Raw genomic sequence first — 18,246 nt, 5'->3', positions numbered from 1 at the left:
TATGTTAAATGTCTTAATAATCAGAACTAGATTTTCAAGAGTGCTGTCAAATTCTCATGACAAGAATTTGTTTCATCTGATTTTTTTCAAAGCTAGCACAACTCTCTACAAATCTGAATAGTGAGGTAATTGCGTTTAGGGCAGCCTTCCTTAGCAAGGCTTGATGAAATAATTTAGAGAGACCTTGTTGGCAGGTGGTGCTGTCCCTTGTGTGGTAGCTCCTTTTGGTTGGAAAGGTGGGCCAGAGGTGAGTTTTCTCTTTTCAAAATATAAACGAAGAATGATCTACCTCTGTGCTCTTTGCAAACATCATATGCAATGAAATATTTGGCTGGAAACATGAACAATTATGATTTTCATCTAAGGACCTAAATGTTGAAAACCTGACAATCCTGATAATTACTGCCAACCAAGGAACGCTGCCAAGCTTCAGAAGATGCCAAAGGGCATGGCAGCCAAAAGACTCAAAAAAAGAGTAAATCTTCAAGGTAAAGTCAAAAGATAGTGGAGGGAAGCAAGAACATGGGTTTTAACAGTCTGGTTCTGCTTTCTGGTTTTAAGGAAAGGAACCTTGCAGGAAGAGAGCCGGGGAGGATGTGCATAGGAAATCACCTTGTGACAATCTCTAAACACAATTTAGAGTGAGCCAACTCCTGATTACAGTTCTAAAGAATATTTGACTGCCCATAAAAGACTTAACTAAACTAAATGAGGGATGTGATAGAATTAGACTGGGAGGCCGTGAGCTATCCCAGCTTTGAGAGTTGCCAAGGCAACTCAGAAAGATTGAATAGGATATCTACAGGGTAGGTTTTCAAAATGAGACCTGGAGGAGGTAGAGAAGGGGGAGGACTGGAAAGAAAAAACAGCTAGTATTAAATAGTAGCTAAAGGCAAGAGGACTGGAGGCTCAGCTTGTGAACGAATCTCACTGGGCTCTGCTGCTCATACTGAGCCTTTGGAATTTATACATGAGAGGAATTCAGCAAATCACTGGTTGGTTTCAAATCAATTTTGGACCAAATAATATGCAAAAGCAGGGCTGCATATTAAATATAACAAGGTAATTATATTCTATTTTATTGTTATTGATGGTACATGTCTCCATTATTTCCTCCATCATTTTTCATGTGTGTTTATAAGAATTCTGCATTTGGAGCACACAGAAAGAAAATCCTAGAATCTCATTCATATTTCAATCGACCAAGATAATGAAAGAAAATTTAGTAAATCTATTGTGCTTTATCTAGCTCCCCAATTTGACATCAAAAGGTTTTACTGTAAGAGAGTGCATATCTAGCCTTCAACAATTTTCTTTCCTCAAATTAGCACTGCCAAATCCCAAACCCAAACCCATTTCCTCTCCCCAATTCCCCCAAAGCCTTGATGTTTTTTGTATGAAAGTGTGTATATGATGAATATTTTTTTCTGGAGTTTAAATCTAATTCAATTTAAAAATAAAGCTCACTTCTTTTAACATGGAATCATTATTTGTGATTATTTAAAAATCCAATCCATTTTCCCAAGGCTTATTTTCAAAACAGCTTTTCGTAGGTGTGTGAAATTTTAATTAAGTCCTGTGCAAGAATGCCTATTCATAGCCTTCGTAAAAGAATTTGATTTTAAGCAACTAGTCCTAAAAAGCATGCAGCCAAGTAGAAAAGTGGATGCTGGGCTTAAAATGTAGCCTTTTGCCACCATCTCATTGTTTGGAACCTACCTATGCCAATTTGGTCATACTCAGTGCCTGAGTTCTTTTGAGCAGATATATGATAGTATCTACTAATGAGGTTTTGAACTGGGTGGACACTACTTATGTGACCATAACTCAGCAGTGTTTTGATAAATGTTTAACAATCACCTTTGGAAAATATGTGTGTGTGTTATAAGGGATGTGAAGCACACTTTTCACAAATAGTAATAGCATATATAGTATTCATGATGGCAGATTCCATATAGCTAATTGAATCTAATCGAATGCCCCATTGATTTTGACCAAACTCTTGCATCTATAGCCAACCTGAGGTTGCAGTTACTGAATGAATAGATCCTCATGAATATTAGTTACTGTTTTTGCTTTTGTTAATGAGTAAGGTGGAAGTGAAACACTGAAGATGTATATTGGAGGCTCATTTGACCATCAGTGATATATGTGATTTTGCTGAGTCAGGTATCTTTTCAAATAGAATAGTTCTTCAGTTTTTTGTCCTATTTATAGTAAAAGGCTATATATGTGAAAAACATTTAAATTTAATTTTCATTAACATTTTATCCATCATTTTCTTAAATAATGGAATAATAAATCAAGCCCTGATTTGTAGGAAGTTATTGATAGAGATATGGATAACAGGTAACTTTGAAGAACATTCTTCCTGATTTAAAAGGCAAGTGGACCATGACACAGGCTACTTACAGCTTTTGGTCTCAGGATTAATGCACAAGCTAAACATATATATATATATATATATATACACACATATATAATAATTTTATATATTAAAGTATTTTAATATTCATTATAGCTATTGTAACACTGTTATTTAATATCACTGAGATTTATAGGTTATGTATCAACATGTCTGTACTTAACTATATATGCAAATAATGGGGTGCAAGGTCCTAACTTATAAAAAGTGAAGTGCTGGATACTGCAGAGAGTAATGCAATGGTAATATGTACTTTTGTAAAAGAAAAAAAAATATGGAAGCATTCAAAGTAAAAAAGTGAAAGTTACTACCTCCTTGCCCACTGTTCTAATCTTATTCCTCTCAGGTAAACAGTTTAATAGCTGATATGTATCCTTTAATTTTGTTCTGCCCACATAGATATTTTGATTAGATTGTATTATAGTATGCTTTACTTATTTTAAATAAGATAATGATATATTATTTTTATTTTTAAGGGACACAATATACATATTGTTAGGCAACATTTGTTTTTTTTCCAAATTATAATAGATTCTGCTTTGTCATATAGCCCTACTCTATATTCCACAAAAGCTGTAGAATATTCTATAGCAATATTCTCCTATTAATAGACGTTGAATCATTATAAGCATTCACTTACCAATAGAAGTTTAGGTTTCCTTCAGGTTTTTACATTTTAATATGCCTTTTGTTTTTGCAAAAAAACAGTAATGAATATCTTTGCACATATGTGTGTAGTGTGTGAATTTCTATAGGAGATAGTATCCTAGAAATAAAAAGTACAGGCTTCTTCAATGACTGATCACATTTGTTTGTTTGTTTTAATTGAATATATATATATATATATATACACACACATATCCAGGTATCAGTAATTTTTACACTTAAAAATATACAATGTTGGTATTACCAAATATAAATCTCTATACATAAAATAGACAAAAAACAAGGTCCCACTTATATAGGACAGGGAACTACACTCAACATTTTGTAATAGGGACTTCTCAGGTAGTCCAGTGGCTAAAGAATCCATGCTCCTAATGCAGGGGGCCTGGGTTCAATCTCTTGTTGGGGAACTAGACCCCACATGCTGCATCTAAGTTCACATGCTGCAACTAAGAGTTCACATGCTACAATTAAAGATCCTGCATGCCTTAACTAAGACCTGACACAATTAAAAAAAAAAAAACTTGTAATAAGCCACAAGAGAAAAGAAAACACACACACTCACACACACACACACACACACACAAATGTGTATTTGTACACATTGTATTTGTACACACACAAGGTGTATTTGTGTTCTTAGGCTTCATTCAGACAAGTTCCTATTGAAGCATTTCCAAAACACTAACCTTCTCTTTTCCTATCCATAATGTCCAATCTTCTCAGATATTACTTCTCAGATCCCTACTTCAGAAATGGACACACTATAGTGAACTGACCTCAGCATCATTCTTCAGATATCATCTTGATATATTTCCAGACTATTCTGCTAGGGGAGGGGAAGCTGTCACAACATATAAAACTTCTAACCCTGAACTAGTTAGTAACTTAGTTTGTCTCAAAAGGCCTCTCAAAAAGCCCACAACTGGTAAGATATTCCCTAAATCACTCCTTTAAAATATGGGTTTTAAATTGCAGTAGAATCTCATACAATAAAAGGTCAGAAAAATAAATGAAAAAAAAAAGGTAAGTAAATAAATGAAAAAAAGGCAAAAATCACAGTGCATTACTTGGAAATCTTAATGCGTTTCTGTGTCTTTATCTCTGATTATGACATTATCCAGAAGTGGCAAGGATTATACAGACTGCCAACTTTTTTTTAAGGCATGTTCAACACTTTTTTTATTGACATCTAGATTTACAATGTTTGTGAGTTTCAAGTGTACAGCAAAGTGACTCAATTATGTGTGTGTGTGTGTTCTTTTCCCTTATAGGTTACTATAAAACATATGATCACATATTTCTTATTTTATAATTACTCATGCCATGTTGGGATAAATTCTAGTTTTGTATACAAATATTTGCCAATACATCATCACTAGGTAGTCACTAAATATGCTCCAAGGATACCCCACTTTTTGAGTTCATCAAATTCAACATTATTTTGTTTTTCAATACTCTGTGGTTCAAAATACTCTGTGGTTTGATTCTGGAGTTCACATTTGTTATAGGTGCTTTCGGAGAAGGCAATGGCACCTCACTCCAGTACTCTTGCCTGGAAAATCCCATGGATGGAGGAGCCTGGTGGGCTGCAGTCCATGGGGTCGCTGAGTCAGACATGACTGAGCGACTTCCCTTTCATTTTTCACTTTTATGCCTTGGAGAAGGAAATGGCAACCCACTCCAGTGTTCTTGCCTGGAGAATCCCAGGGACAGGGGAGCCTGGTGGGCTGCCATCTATGGGGTCGCACAGAGTTGGACACGACTGACGCGACTTAGCAGCAGCAGCAGCAGCAGCATAGGTGCTTTCATTAATGAATTATCTGGCCATTAATTTTAAGAAGTAAATGAAATGATTTTTTAAACTATGATTATTATTAATAAATCAGAGTAAAATGAATTCTCATTTCAGGGTCCATTAGCACATCTTCAGGACGAGATTGTCAGTATCTTACTTATTTAGGAGAAAAAAGAAAGTCTGTCTATAAGGAATAGTTTTAACTAAAGTGGAGGAAAACATTTAAACTTGTTCAAGTAGAGATTATTGTTCATTCACAGACTAGATTCTGTAATAAATTCTGTGACTTGCTGAGTTATGAACAGGTACATGTGTATTATTCCCGTGATAAGAGATGGAATACAGTAGCAGAGCCCTCAGAACTGAAGCCACTGCTGGATTCTGGAGCAGTCGGATTTTCAAGTCTTAGTGAACTTTATACCATCTGAACCTATGAAAATAGAGTCAGTTTGTTCTTTTAAAATATGTATGGATATCACAAATATATGGCATATTTCTTTTTATTAGATATGTCAGCATCCTTATCTGCAATTATACTAAATGATTTGCAACATAAACTTGCTTCTCATGTATTCAGTGGTGTTATTCAAAGCTTAATTATCTGTTTTAATTTTTTATAAGCCATTCTTTTTTACAACCTTGAAACACTCAGATTGTTCAAACCCAACTAAGTGGAAAATAAGTCTGGCTAAGACATCTCTGATGCAAGCTCTGTTGATGACTAGGAGTGGAGACTGTGTGTTTGGGTATATTTGTACACAAAGCTACTGTATATCTACTCAAATTGGTGACTGAAAATCTGAAGGTGTGGTGATATCTAATCTGACAATAAAACTCACTGGTGCACACTCTTAAGAAATGGACCAGAGTATAAGAATATAGACACTCGGCACCACATGAAATATTTACTGATGGGGGAGCCTGATAAGGTTAACAGAAAAAACTTGAAGAATTCTAGAAAAAAAATGTGCAGGCACCTTCAACCACTGATCATGCACTTATTTTGAAATCATGGAATCATTCTGGTTTCAACCAAAAACCAAGTGCTTGTTTAGAGGACAGAGTCATGGGATCTGAATTGAGCTGATCTCATATATTTTTTCTGTCAGTTTACAGTCTAGAGGGACAGTCAAGAGGCTAAATTCTTGAGCCGCTTTTCTTTCTACAGTTGGATGAACTCAGGCATCTGACCCTCAGGCCTTAACATCGTAATGTCAGCACAGAAATTAAAGGAAGTCACTCAGACTCTCACTGAGCTAGCAAACTGGTAGCGCCGAGCAAGGGGATAAGACAATTATGACCTAAGAAGACCAGGGTGTCTCTTCATCTTTACTGAAAGATCATCTGTATTTCAGAGGAGGCAATGGCAACCCACTCCAGTATTCTTGCCTGAATAATCCCAGGGACAGAGGAGCCTGCTGGGCTGCCATCTATGGGGTCGCACAGAGTCAGACACAACTGACGCGACTTAGCAGCAGCAGCAGCAGCACTCATATTTGCTTTATAAGTGTGGCGATTGGGAAAAGGCAGTTAGTGAGACAGAAGCTCCTGAACTATGCTTTCTCTCTGTTCAAAACATTTGATTCTTTTTGATCAAAACCATTTAGGTACTTAATTTTGAGGACATTAGACTGTAGGTTTTAGGAAGGTTATGAGAGTATCTGTTTGCCATACCCCCCCGCCCCCCCCGCCCCAGATTTCTAGGGCCTGGCACAAAATAGGTGCTCAGTGATTACTGATGGATGAATAAATGATGGAAAGGAACTGCATCTTTCCATTAGTGGAGTGTTGAATAAGTATTATCATTATGGTTGGCAGGCTCTAGACTGGCCCTACTGGAGCCAGTCTCTTTTCCTGATGTGTTGTGATCTCTTCTCTTGGAGTGTGGACTGGAGCTAGTGACCTGCTTTTAGTGAGCACAAGACAGCAGATGTGATGGGATGTCACTTCCAAGATCAGCTTATGGAAAGACTGACTTATCTTGCTTCCAGTCCCACCCCCTCAAAGTCCTCATTCTGGGGAAGCAAGTTATGTGTTGTGAGTAGCCCAACAGAGGGGCCCAGGAAGCAAAGAGCTGATGCCTTTGGCCAACAGCCACATGAGTGGGTTGGCAAGCATAGCCTCCCTGATGGAGCCCTGAGATGACCTCAGCCCTGGCCAATACCTTGATGGCACCCAATTAAGCTGCCTCTTCATTCCTGACCACCACACAAAAATTTGTGAGATAACAAATGTTTGTTGTTTTAAGCTGTGACATGTCTGGGTAATTTATTATACAATAGTAGAAAGTCAATACAGTTGAATTGATTTGCTATGTTGAATTTGTTGTAAAAATTTCGTCTAACTGCATAATTCTTGAAAGACATTGACAGTTTGTTGAGAAACACAATTTTTCTATTTCAAAATATTTTAATGGCTGTACCCCACTCCAGTACTCATGCCTGGAAAATTCCATGGATGGAGGAGCCTGGTGGGCTGCAGTCCATGGGGTCGCTAAGAGTCGGGCACGACTGAGCGACTTCACTTTCACTTTTCACTTTCATGCATTGGAGAAGGAAATGGCAACCCACTTCAGTGTTCTTGCCTGGAGAATCCCAGGGACGGGGGAGCCTGGCGGGCTGCCGTCTATGGGGTCGCGCAGAGTTGGACACGGACTGAAATGACTTAGCAGCAGCATAGTTAAAAAACAAGTTATTTTATCAAAGTCACAAATTATTTCAAATAGTTAAAATAGGGATATTTACCCTGAATTTCTTCATCAAGAATAAGAAGTAGAAACACTCTTGATCTTGTCACTGTTATGTTAGTTTACATTCAGATCAAAATGAATAAATATCAGTACTTATTTAGATATCATGTTCAATGAACTAAACTGTGCCCATGCATTCAGAGGGAATTGCCCATGCAGGGTGCTGTGGTGAAGACTGTGGTCAGTGGTGTCAGAATTTGAGTCTAGCTTTGCTGCTTTATTAACCTAACAAATTTGAGCAAGTTACTTATCTACATCTATTCACCTACAAGGGAAAGTGAATAGGTGGTAAAAAACAAACAAACATAAAATTTATTAAGAAAGGTTTATAGGAGTGATGAGATCCCATGTCCTGATGGCCAATGAAAAATCCGCATTTTGCTTTTTCATGAAGTTTTCTCAAGGAACTTCCATTTTCCCTAGGCTTTTCAATTATTTGGTCCCCTGTTTTGATGGCATTAGTGCATTTCTACATTCACAAAATAAGCAGACGAATTCCACATCAGTGCTCCTTTACAACTTAAAAAAATTTTTTCAAAACCATTCATCTAATTCAGAGTTTTACTGTCATATAAGGTGGCTCTAGCTTTGAGTGGCATTGAAATGTGGCCAGTCCTAATTCACATTGGCTGCAAGGATAAAGTACACCGTGGATTTCAGAATTAGTATGGGAAAAAAAGAGCTAAGTAGATCTTTAATAAATTTTTTGGTGGTGATTGCTGGTTGAAATAAATATTTTGGATAGATTGGGTTAAATCAAATATATTGTTAAAGTTAATTGTCCTTTTTTTTTCTACTTAAAAAAATGTGTCTACTAGAAAATCTACACTTACATATGCGGCTCTCACTATGTTTTATTAAAAGCACTATCATAGTTTAAGAAAAATAGCAGTATTCCTCCCTCTTCTCCATTGTCTCCACAACCTGCACCTTCTCCATGTATTTTTACCTCTTTTAGGTCATTCATTTTGGAGATTTGGTCATTATAACTTCTCTGAATAACACAATTTTGCTGCTACTTCTTGATTTTTCAGGCTCAGAAAAACCAGGCTCTTCGCATCCAGTTCCCAGTTTGTTGTCCTTCAGCCCTCGAGCATTATTTCCCAGCCCACAGCTGTATTTGCATCATATGAGAGCCCCATTCATAGCTGAGGCAGTGGGGAGCCATGACTGTCTTTTCTACCCAATTTGCTCTTTGCCTAGGACTAATGTGTCTTCTTGCTTTTTGTTTCATACTCTAGTTTCAGCCTTTTGCCAGCTTCCTGGATCTCTTAAGATGCCAGGTGTGTCTGCTGTTCTCTCAGAAGTCCTTCTCAAAGCCATCAAGTCTACCCCAACCACACTGGGGGCTCTCTCTACCTGGTGCTCAGCTGCCATCTAGGAATCTTTCTTCTGCACCATCCGTGGGATTCCCCTCATCCTGCTCCTCTGCTGGATCGCCTATTTTTTGTACTAGAACTTCCTCTTTCTTGATTGATTTCCTTCTTTTGATAGACTACCTGGTAGTCTACCAAAGATTTTTGATAGGGAGGTAGAAAACAAACAAATTTACCCAATTTTTGAGATGTGCATGTCTGAAAATGTATTTTACACTGATTGGAAGAGTTTGGCTAGGTAGAATTATGTAAAATTTTCCTTTTGACTTTTGAAAGGCTCACTTAGAATTTTCTAGCTTCAAAATCCTGCTATTGAGAAATCTGGAGTCACTATGAATCCATATACTTTGTGACAATATTTTTTTCTCTTTCTGGAAGCTTAAAGGATCATTGTTTTATCCCCAGCATTCAGTCACTTCTACGTACTGTAACTACACTGATGTGGCTCTGCTGCCAACTAACGGCTGTTCCTTCTTTCTGGAACGCTGTTACCCCGTATCCATTTGGCTGTCTCCCTCACCTCTTTCTCAGTGACACTTACTCTGATTGCCCTTAAAGTAGCACTCAGCCCATCCCTCCAGCAGCACTCCTGATCCTCCTCACGCGGTTCTGTTGTTTATTTCCTCATGACACCTATCACATTATGTCATCAGGTCTACTTTCCGTTTCACTAATTTTCTTGTTAATTTGGCTTAATTTTCTGTTTTATCCCTCTATTTTATTTCAATTATTATATATTTATTTCTAAACATTCTATTTTTTCAGACACATTTGGTCAATTTTTTATATTCTCTTTCTCCTAACTTGTCTTTTTTATTTTGCCTTTTATATCTTTTAACACAGTAAACATATATTTACTTTACATTTAGTATCTAACAATTTCAGTATTTGAAGTCTTTGCTTTTGTTGCTTGTTGTGGCTCTTAACTCCTATTTCCTTGTGTATGTGTGTTGGTAATTATCAGTTCTTAATTTTTTACAATTTTATGAAGGAATTCCAAGAGGACTAGGTGGAGAGAAAATCAGCATTTACTTCTGCTAGAGTGCTGAGGAGACCATATCATCTACTGCTATTTAATAAGATAATGCTTGGAATATTTTGGGACCACCTAGACGTGTGATCCTAGACCTCTGTGGGCTACTTTGTCCTTACTAAATCCTATGGGTATTTTTTTCCTGTTAACTACAACACAGAAGTCAGAGTTTTCTTTTTAGTCCACTATTGCTAAAATGGTTTTCATTTAGATCATCTTGTTTTTATACACATAGTACTACCAAAGCGCCAGCTTTATATGGGGGTGGTGGGTTCAGATGTTTTTATCTATTTCTGCACAGGTACCTGAGACTCTAGGCTACCTACATGAATCCCATTGATGCCCTCAGGTTATGCTGCACATTCAGGCTTTCACACCTGGTGAGGTTTTCTGATTCTATTTTGCTCATGGCTGCAGGGCATAGACTGAAATTTTTTTGGAGACTAGTCCATCAATTAAAAAAAATCCTGTATGGCATTAACATTTTATACATAAAGAAATTTAGAATTATTAGTGTGCCATAATAATGGAAATAAGACACTGGAAAGAGAAATACAGGCATTTTAAAAAGCTATGAATATTATCATACATATATAATGTAAAGCTTAATATACATAATATCCATTCCCACCAACCAGCTTAAGAACTAGAACATTTTCAGTATATTTGAAGCTTCCTGTTTGCTTTCCATGATTACATAGCCCTCCCTTCCTCATAGAGATATCAATTATCTTGAATTTTGTGGTGACATTTGTTTTTCTTAATAATTTCATGACTTATGCAATATCCCTTAAAATAATGTTTACTTTTGTATGTCTTCAAACTTTACATAAAAATCACATTGGTACAACTTATCTGCAACTTGCCTTTTTTTAAATTTGTTGAGGATTGTTTGTGAGATTCTATAAAAAGCTTGTCAGCCCCTTAAAAATAAACTAACCATTATTCACAGAAATGTCATGCCAATGATTAAGCACCATAAAACAAATAATTACTAGAGGGCTTGGGAATTTCTGTCTTTTACTTTTATTGGAAATGAAAGTTCAGTTGAAAAGCTTAATATTGACTAACTGTTCCCCTAATTAGAAAAAAATATTTATCATGATTACAAGGAAAGAAATGCAAATTCTTCTATTGTAGCAGTTTTATATTGTGTTTGAATTCTTCCTACAAACCCAATGCCAACCGCACAATTCCAGATGAGTTAAATAATGTTTAAGTTTAATCTAGCTTTTAAGTTTATAAAGCTAAGCAGGAATTGAATAAATAATAGTATCAAGCTGCTTGTTTATTTCTGTATACACATACAGAAAATGTTAAATTGTTAAGAATTTTGAATGGGATAAAAAGTATTTTCTTTCTAAACAGGCTTATCAGTCTACTATTTCCTTCCTTCTTTGTTTACTTCTGTTTTTTGGGAAAGGCTGCAAAATTCCTTAAAGAATCATACGTCTTACAAAATCCACCCTCACTTTTTCCGAGTCTATTTTCAGATATCCGTGAGTTAATGTTGGGGATGATAGGAGCCAAATGCAGAGAACACAATAAAGAGGGAAGCACTACTGGGAAAAATGTCATCGTTTCACCAGAAGAGAGAGTATAAATTCTCAATGTTCTGGGGAATTTCTATTGCATCTTGCATATACTAGTGAGTTAATAAGCCTCAGGCAAAAAAATAAAACAGAAAGGGAGTGTTGACTCCTTTCTTGTTCCACCACAGGCAAATGCCATGCCTTTACAAATAAGTAAATGACTGAGGGCTAGCTACCACTCATCAGACCAGGAGAAAGGGATTTTCCTGAAAAACAAAAGCCAGAGGTCATAAACTACCATGAGATATAGTCTGCCTTAAACAAAGTAGGTACTTAAATGGTTTTTGTGTTAAGTAAATTTCAAGTGTCCATTCATAATTTTACCTTCAACTGCCTCTTAAACATGAATCCTAATACAAATTCTGTTACAGAAACATTAAAAGAACATAGCTTATATTTCTCCCTAAAAGCTATTTAATAAGGGTGCGATCTTTACAGAGATGCCTTAGTACCAAATTTAGCCATAAATATTTCTGGGGTGTTTGTCAACTTTTAAGAGTTGGAAATTATAATATTTTCTGTGGATGTTATCATCTTGACAGTGCTTCTGAAAACACATAGTATGTGTGTTACTTAGCATTTCTGTATCTCACCTTCTGTTTTTTCTTTCTTTATTTGTTCATGTTTTCACATTTCAATCAAATTTTCATTTTCCCTCTGCTTTCTAATTGATATGCACTTGCTACTTTTTCTAAAATATTGTTGGTCACCCTATCACCCCTCCCCAAATGTTTACTAAAATATTGTTGGTCACCCTATCACCCCTCCCCAGATGTTTACTGAACACCTACTCTATGTTCAGCATTGTTCTGAGGGCTCAGGGAACAAGGATACGAAAGAATAGATCTTTGACTTAGAATTTACTAGTAATTAGGGTCCAGACTCTGCAAAATTATATATTAACATGACTATAACTGTCCAATTGAAATACCCATGAGTTCTATCAGGCAGAGAATGTGAAAGTGTTGGTTGCACAGTTGTGTCCAACTCTTTGCAATCCCATGGTCTGTCCATGGAATTCTCCAGGCAAGAATACTGGAGTGGCTTGCCATTGCCTTCTCCAGGGATCTTCCCGACCTAAGGATCAAATTTGAGTCTCCTGCACTGCAGACAGATTCTTTACTGTCTGAGCCAACAGGGAAGCCCCTAATTTCATGGTTTCATTGCCTTATAGGATATAATTATTTTTGTGTCTAACATAGGAAATAAATAAGCATTTATTCCACAAATTCTCCTTAGAAAAAGCCTTACTTCGTTTGAAGTGAAAGTGTTAGTCACTCTGACTGTGTTAGTCATGTCTGACTCTTCGTGACCCCATGGACTGCAGCCCTTCAGAATCCTCTGTCCAATTCTCCAGGCAAGAATACTGGAGTGGGTAGCCATTCTCTTCTCCAGGAGACCATCCTGACCCAGGAATCGAAACCAAGTATCCTGCATTGTAAACAGATTCTTTACCCTTTGAGCCACCAGGGAAGCCCTTTATCTTGTTTACTATTTTCTTATTAGTAGGTTAAACATTTAATATTATTTCAGGATTAGTATGAGAATCTTGATTTTGACTGAAAATTATAATTTTCAGAGGACAAAGGATGAAAGACAAAGCTTTTCTGCAAAAGGAAGGTTTGAGCTCAAATCTAAATGACATGAGATAGTCACGGGAACAATCGGGACATAGTCCGCTAGACAGACAGAACATGGGCATGCCTATGTGCTCAGTTGGGTCTGACTCTTTGCAACCCTATAGACTGTAGCCCACCAGGCTCCTCTCTCCACGGAATTTTCCAGGCAAGTGTACTGGAGTGGTTGCCATTTCCTACTTCAGGGGATCTTCCCAACCCAGGGGTCAAACACAAGTCTCCGGAGTCTCCTGAACTGGCAGGCGGATTCTTTACCACTGTGCCACCAGGAAAGCCCAGGGAGATAGAACAGGATGTCTAAAAGCCTGAAGTCTTTAAGGAATGAGTGTGGAGGGTTGAAGGCTCAGAAATTTGTAAAGCAAAAAAGAAGAAGAGTAGGAATGGAGGATTTCAGAAAACTAGTCAGGGGACAGTTATGTAGGGCTCTGGAGATTATGAATAATTACTTCTAAAGAAGGCTAAGCACAGAAAAATTGATGCTTTCAAATTGTGGTGCTGGAGAAGATTCTTGAGAGTCCCTTGGACAGCAAGGAGAGTGAACCAATCAACCCTAAAGGAAATCAACTCTGAATATTCTTTAGAAGCCCTGATGCTGAAGCTCCAATACTTTGGCTACCTGATGCAAACAGCCAACTCATTGGAAAGGATTTTGATGCTGGGAAAAATTGAAGGCAAAAGGAGGAAGGGGAGGCAGAGGATGAGATGATTAGATAGCATCACTGACTCAATGGATATCAATTTGAGCAAACTCTAGGAGACAGTGAAGGACAGGGAAGCCTGTGTGCTACAGCCCATAGGATCACAAGAGTAAGAGACAACTTAGTGACTGAACAACAACAACAAAATTATATTATCTGGGTAATCTTAATTCATATGTTTTTGCTTTTACACCTAAGGTAAGTTCTTTATCCTTTAAAAAAATTTGGGTGGGGAGAAAAACATAAGGATTTATACAAATAAAAGAAAGAGAAAAATAGAAAAAAAAATTCTAATTAAGAAAATATATTGAATCATGCCCTCTGAGATGATGCTTTGATTTAAATTGAAGATGAAGGTGGGTGCAAATATTCCTTTAGGCCCCCTTTTCTTCCTTCTCTCAGTAAAGAGGATAAACTCCCAATGCCAAATTATCAGAGACCCATGGACGAGAAAATAAAAGCAGGGTGCTGTGATCAATTCTGCCCCTGATTGATTGTGTTTTTAATAGAGTTTTAGCTTCCTCAACTCTATAGTGAGCATGAAATTGCCTAGAGATCTGTGTGGTTCCTTTGTGGAAAGATTTAAGACAGATAAAATTAACTGTAAATCATTTTGAATTTCTAAGAGAAAAAGCCCAGACTTTGAGGATTAAGGTTTGTCTTTTTCCACCTTGCTTTGCCTCACATGGCAGACAAAAAAAATGCCCACTATAGTTCCTTTTGTTTCCCTCCTTGAGATCAGAGTGTTCTGTGCCATGAACATTTCACTTCTTAATTTACTAAAGGTCACAGTATGGTGTTTTTTCTACGTGGTTTTGTTTCAGTAAATTGTCTTATTTGCTAAGAAAGGAAATGCAAAGAACTAATGTAAGCTTGTAAGGTATTTTTATTTGTTTTTCACTTGCCTAATTATTCTCATTTCTCTGTTATTAGGCCCTGACCTTTTGGCAAAGTTTATTTTCAGTTTCTATTTTGTTTTCCCTGCATTGTGGAAAGGTCTCAACTGTCACCCAGATGGCAGAAATCCACCAGAAAATCCAAACTGGGGAAATCCTAGAGTTGAAAATACTTTTTTTCTTTATTAAAGAAAACCTTACCAAAATAAACACGCTCAGGGATACTGCTGTTTGCTATCAAGGAGATCTGTAGAAAATTTTAAAATAAGGGATACTGAAAATAAGAAAATACAGGCATGATTAATTTTCAGAATATCAACCGATGTTGCAAATGTGTCAAAACCCAGCTTCTGCATAAAATATATATTAGCAAACTGCTATGACTTCTGCCACTTTAATTTTGTTTTCAAAAATTTCCATGATGATGTCCAGATATCCACAACCACACTGACACATTTCATGCCAAAATTGGTTTAGGAATTCTGCAGATCAAAAGAGAACGGGATGCTGCAGCGGAGAACAGACACTTCTAAGACATCTCACAAGGGTAAGTTCAGAACTGCATGGTGTCGTGAATACTGTCTGAGTATTGACAAGAAGATTCAAATAGATTCTGTAAACAATGGAGCCTTGGGAACTGCATACATCTTGAGAAGCAATTTGAGTGGCATATATTTAAGACAGTCTTGAGCAAAGACATATTTGAGCAAACTTAAGCAATTCATATTTCCTCAATGTCAGCTTGAATGGGACATTGGGAGAATGGAGATGCTTCACTCTCATTTTAGATAAAAATCATAAGTAATTATGTATTTATCTACATATTAATTTATGTCTCGGAAATATGCCATGTAAGAAAATAAGACCTCCATATGTTGCTGTTGATAGTATAAATTGTTATAAAATTTCATGGGGGACACTTTGGAGTTTATATCCAAAAGCTTAAAAATATTCATGATCTTTGACTCATTAATTTTTCAAGGAAATAGGAAGATAGATGTTCAGGATTATATCATTAATTTATTATGTTGCCATTGTGTTTACAGCAATGAAAATTGAGGAAGAGTCTATCAAACCAGAGGTAGAGGAACGATAGATGTGTTTCATTCACACTAGAGAATACTTGGAAGCATATACAAGTGATAATAAAGATTTATAATTATTGACATGAAAATATATTTTTAAATTTTAAAAGATAAAATCAGGCTATAGAATTTTCTCAAAACATATGTGAAGTTTATTAAGCTATAATCTCTAAATTAATCCAGGAGCAATATCCCTTTTATAGTCTCTGGACCCAGGAGGAATATAATTTTCATTTATGTCTCTCTCTACTTTGAAAGAGATATGAATACTAGGATCACAGCAACTGTTATTAACATATGGCATCCTTGCTCTCAGAAGTCTTCTGCTCTTCCGTTAAGCAGAATTTTCTCACTTATGCAACCTATTCTTACATTTTCCCAACCTCCACCGCAAAGTGCACAGTTTCTCACAGTATAGTTGGGACACTTCCTGACTCTGGTGTTTAGCACCTAAGGGGAGAAGTCCTTTGTGGTTTTGAATACTCCCATCAGACCAATTTTAGTTTTTGCGCTTTGTACATTTTTAAAAACCCTATTTAGATTAAAAAAAAAAAAAACAAAAACACCCTGATCAGTCTCCTAAAAAGACAGGCCTAGGGTTTTATAATCAATTGTGGAAACTATTTTTCTTTCTGCAATCATAGCAAATATTTGTTTGATATTTACTTAACTGAAGTTTGTAGTGGCTGAGATATATTTGGCTCCACTAAAATAAATGCTAAGAAATACATGGTGCCACAAAGAATTTAAGAGTATAGAAATTTCTCTAAGATCTTTTCTGACCATAATGGCATACAACTAGAAATTAACCACAGGAAAAGAAATGAGAAAAAAATGAGTTTATGGAGACTGAACAACATGCTACTAGAAATGAAAGCAGTTCAGGTCAGTTCAGTCGCTCAGTCGTGTCTGACTCTTTGCGACCCCATGAACTGCAGGATGGCAGGCCTCCCTGTCCATCACCAACTCCTGGAGTTTACACAAACCCATGTCCATTGATCAGTGATGCCATCCAGCCATCTCATCCTCTGTTGTCCCTTTCTCCTCCTGCCTTCAATCTTTCCCAGCATCAGGGTCTTTTCAGATGAGTCAACTCTTCACATCAGGTGGCCAAAGTATTGGAGTTTCAGCTTCAACATCAGTCCTTCCAATGAACACCCAGGACTGATCTCCTTTAGGATGGGCAGACTGGATCTCCTTGCAGTCCAAGGGACTTTCAAGAGTCTTCTCCAATACCACAGTTCAAAAGAATCCATTATTGGCTACTCAGCTTTCTTTATAGTCCAATTCTCACATCCATACATGACTACTGGAAAAACCATAGCCTTGACTAGATGGACCTTTGTTGACAAAGTAATGTCTCTGCCTTTTAATATGCTGTCTAGGTTGCTCATAACTTTCCAGCCAAGGAGTAAGCATCTTTGAATTTCATGGCTGCAATCACCATCTGCAGTGATTTGGGAGCCCCCAAAATAAAAGTCTGTCAGTTTCCACTGTTTCCCCATCTATTTCCCATCAAGTGATGGGACCAGATGCCATGATCTTAGTTTTCTGAATGTTGAGCTTTAAGCCAACTGTTTCACTCTCCTCTTTCACTTTCATCAAAAGGCTCTTTAGTTCTTCTTCACTTTCTGCCATGTGATTTCTGCCAGGTGGTTTCATCTGCATATCTGAGGTTATTGAGATTTCTCCCAGCAATCTTGATTCCAGCTTGTGTTTCCTTCAGCCCAGCATTTCTCATGATGTACTCTGCATAGAAGTTAAATAAGCTGGGTGACAATATACAGCCTTGACGTACTCCTTTTCTTATTTGGAACCAGTCTGTTGTTCCATCTCCAGTTCTAACTGTTGCTTCCTGACCTGCTTACAGATTTCTCAAGAGGCAGGTCAGATGGTCTGGTATTCCCATCTTCTGAAGAATTTTCTACAGTTTATTGTGATCCACAGTCAAAGGCTTTAGCATAGTCAATAAAGCAGAAGTATATTTTTTTCTGAAACTCTTTTGCTTTTTCAATGATCCAGCAGATGCTGGCAATTTGATCTCTGGTTCCTCCGCCTTTTCTAAGACCAGCTTGAACATCTGGAAGTTCGCAGTTCACGTATTGCTGAAGCCTGACTTGGAGAATTTTGAGCATTACTTTACTAACATGTGAGATGAGTGCAATTGTGCTGTAGTGTGAGTATTCTTTGGCATTGCCTTTCTTTGGGATTAGAATGAAAACTGCCCTTTTCCAGTCCTGTGGCCACTGCTGAGTTCTCCAAATTTGCTGGCATATAGAGTGCAGCACTTT

The 18,246-nt window shown here is 37.0% G+C and overlaps 1 protein-coding gene across 2 annotated transcripts in view; it reads left to right on the top strand.

Moving 5' to 3' along the window:
- Positions 1-18,246, top strand: part of LOC138424848 (THO complex subunit 2) — a 148,592-nt gene that overhangs the window by 73,430 nt on the left and 56,916 nt on the right. For both annotated transcript variants that reach the window (XR_011445982.1, XM_069562290.1), the window contains exon 3: positions 15,348-15,417. The gene's annotated coding sequence lies outside the window, so the exon portion shown is untranslated. The remainder of the gene's footprint in view (positions 1-15,347; positions 15,418-18,246) is intronic.

Source organism: Ovis canadensis, chromosome 1, assembly GCF_042477335.2.
Source record: "Ovis canadensis isolate MfBH-ARS-UI-01 breed Bighorn chromosome 1, ARS-UI_OviCan_v2, whole genome shotgun sequence".
Classification (NCBI taxonomy): domain Eukaryota; kingdom Metazoa; phylum Chordata; class Mammalia; order Artiodactyla; family Bovidae; genus Ovis; species Ovis canadensis.
Note: the sequence above shows the minus strand (reverse complement) of the source record. Positions and strands in the feature narration are given on the sequence as shown.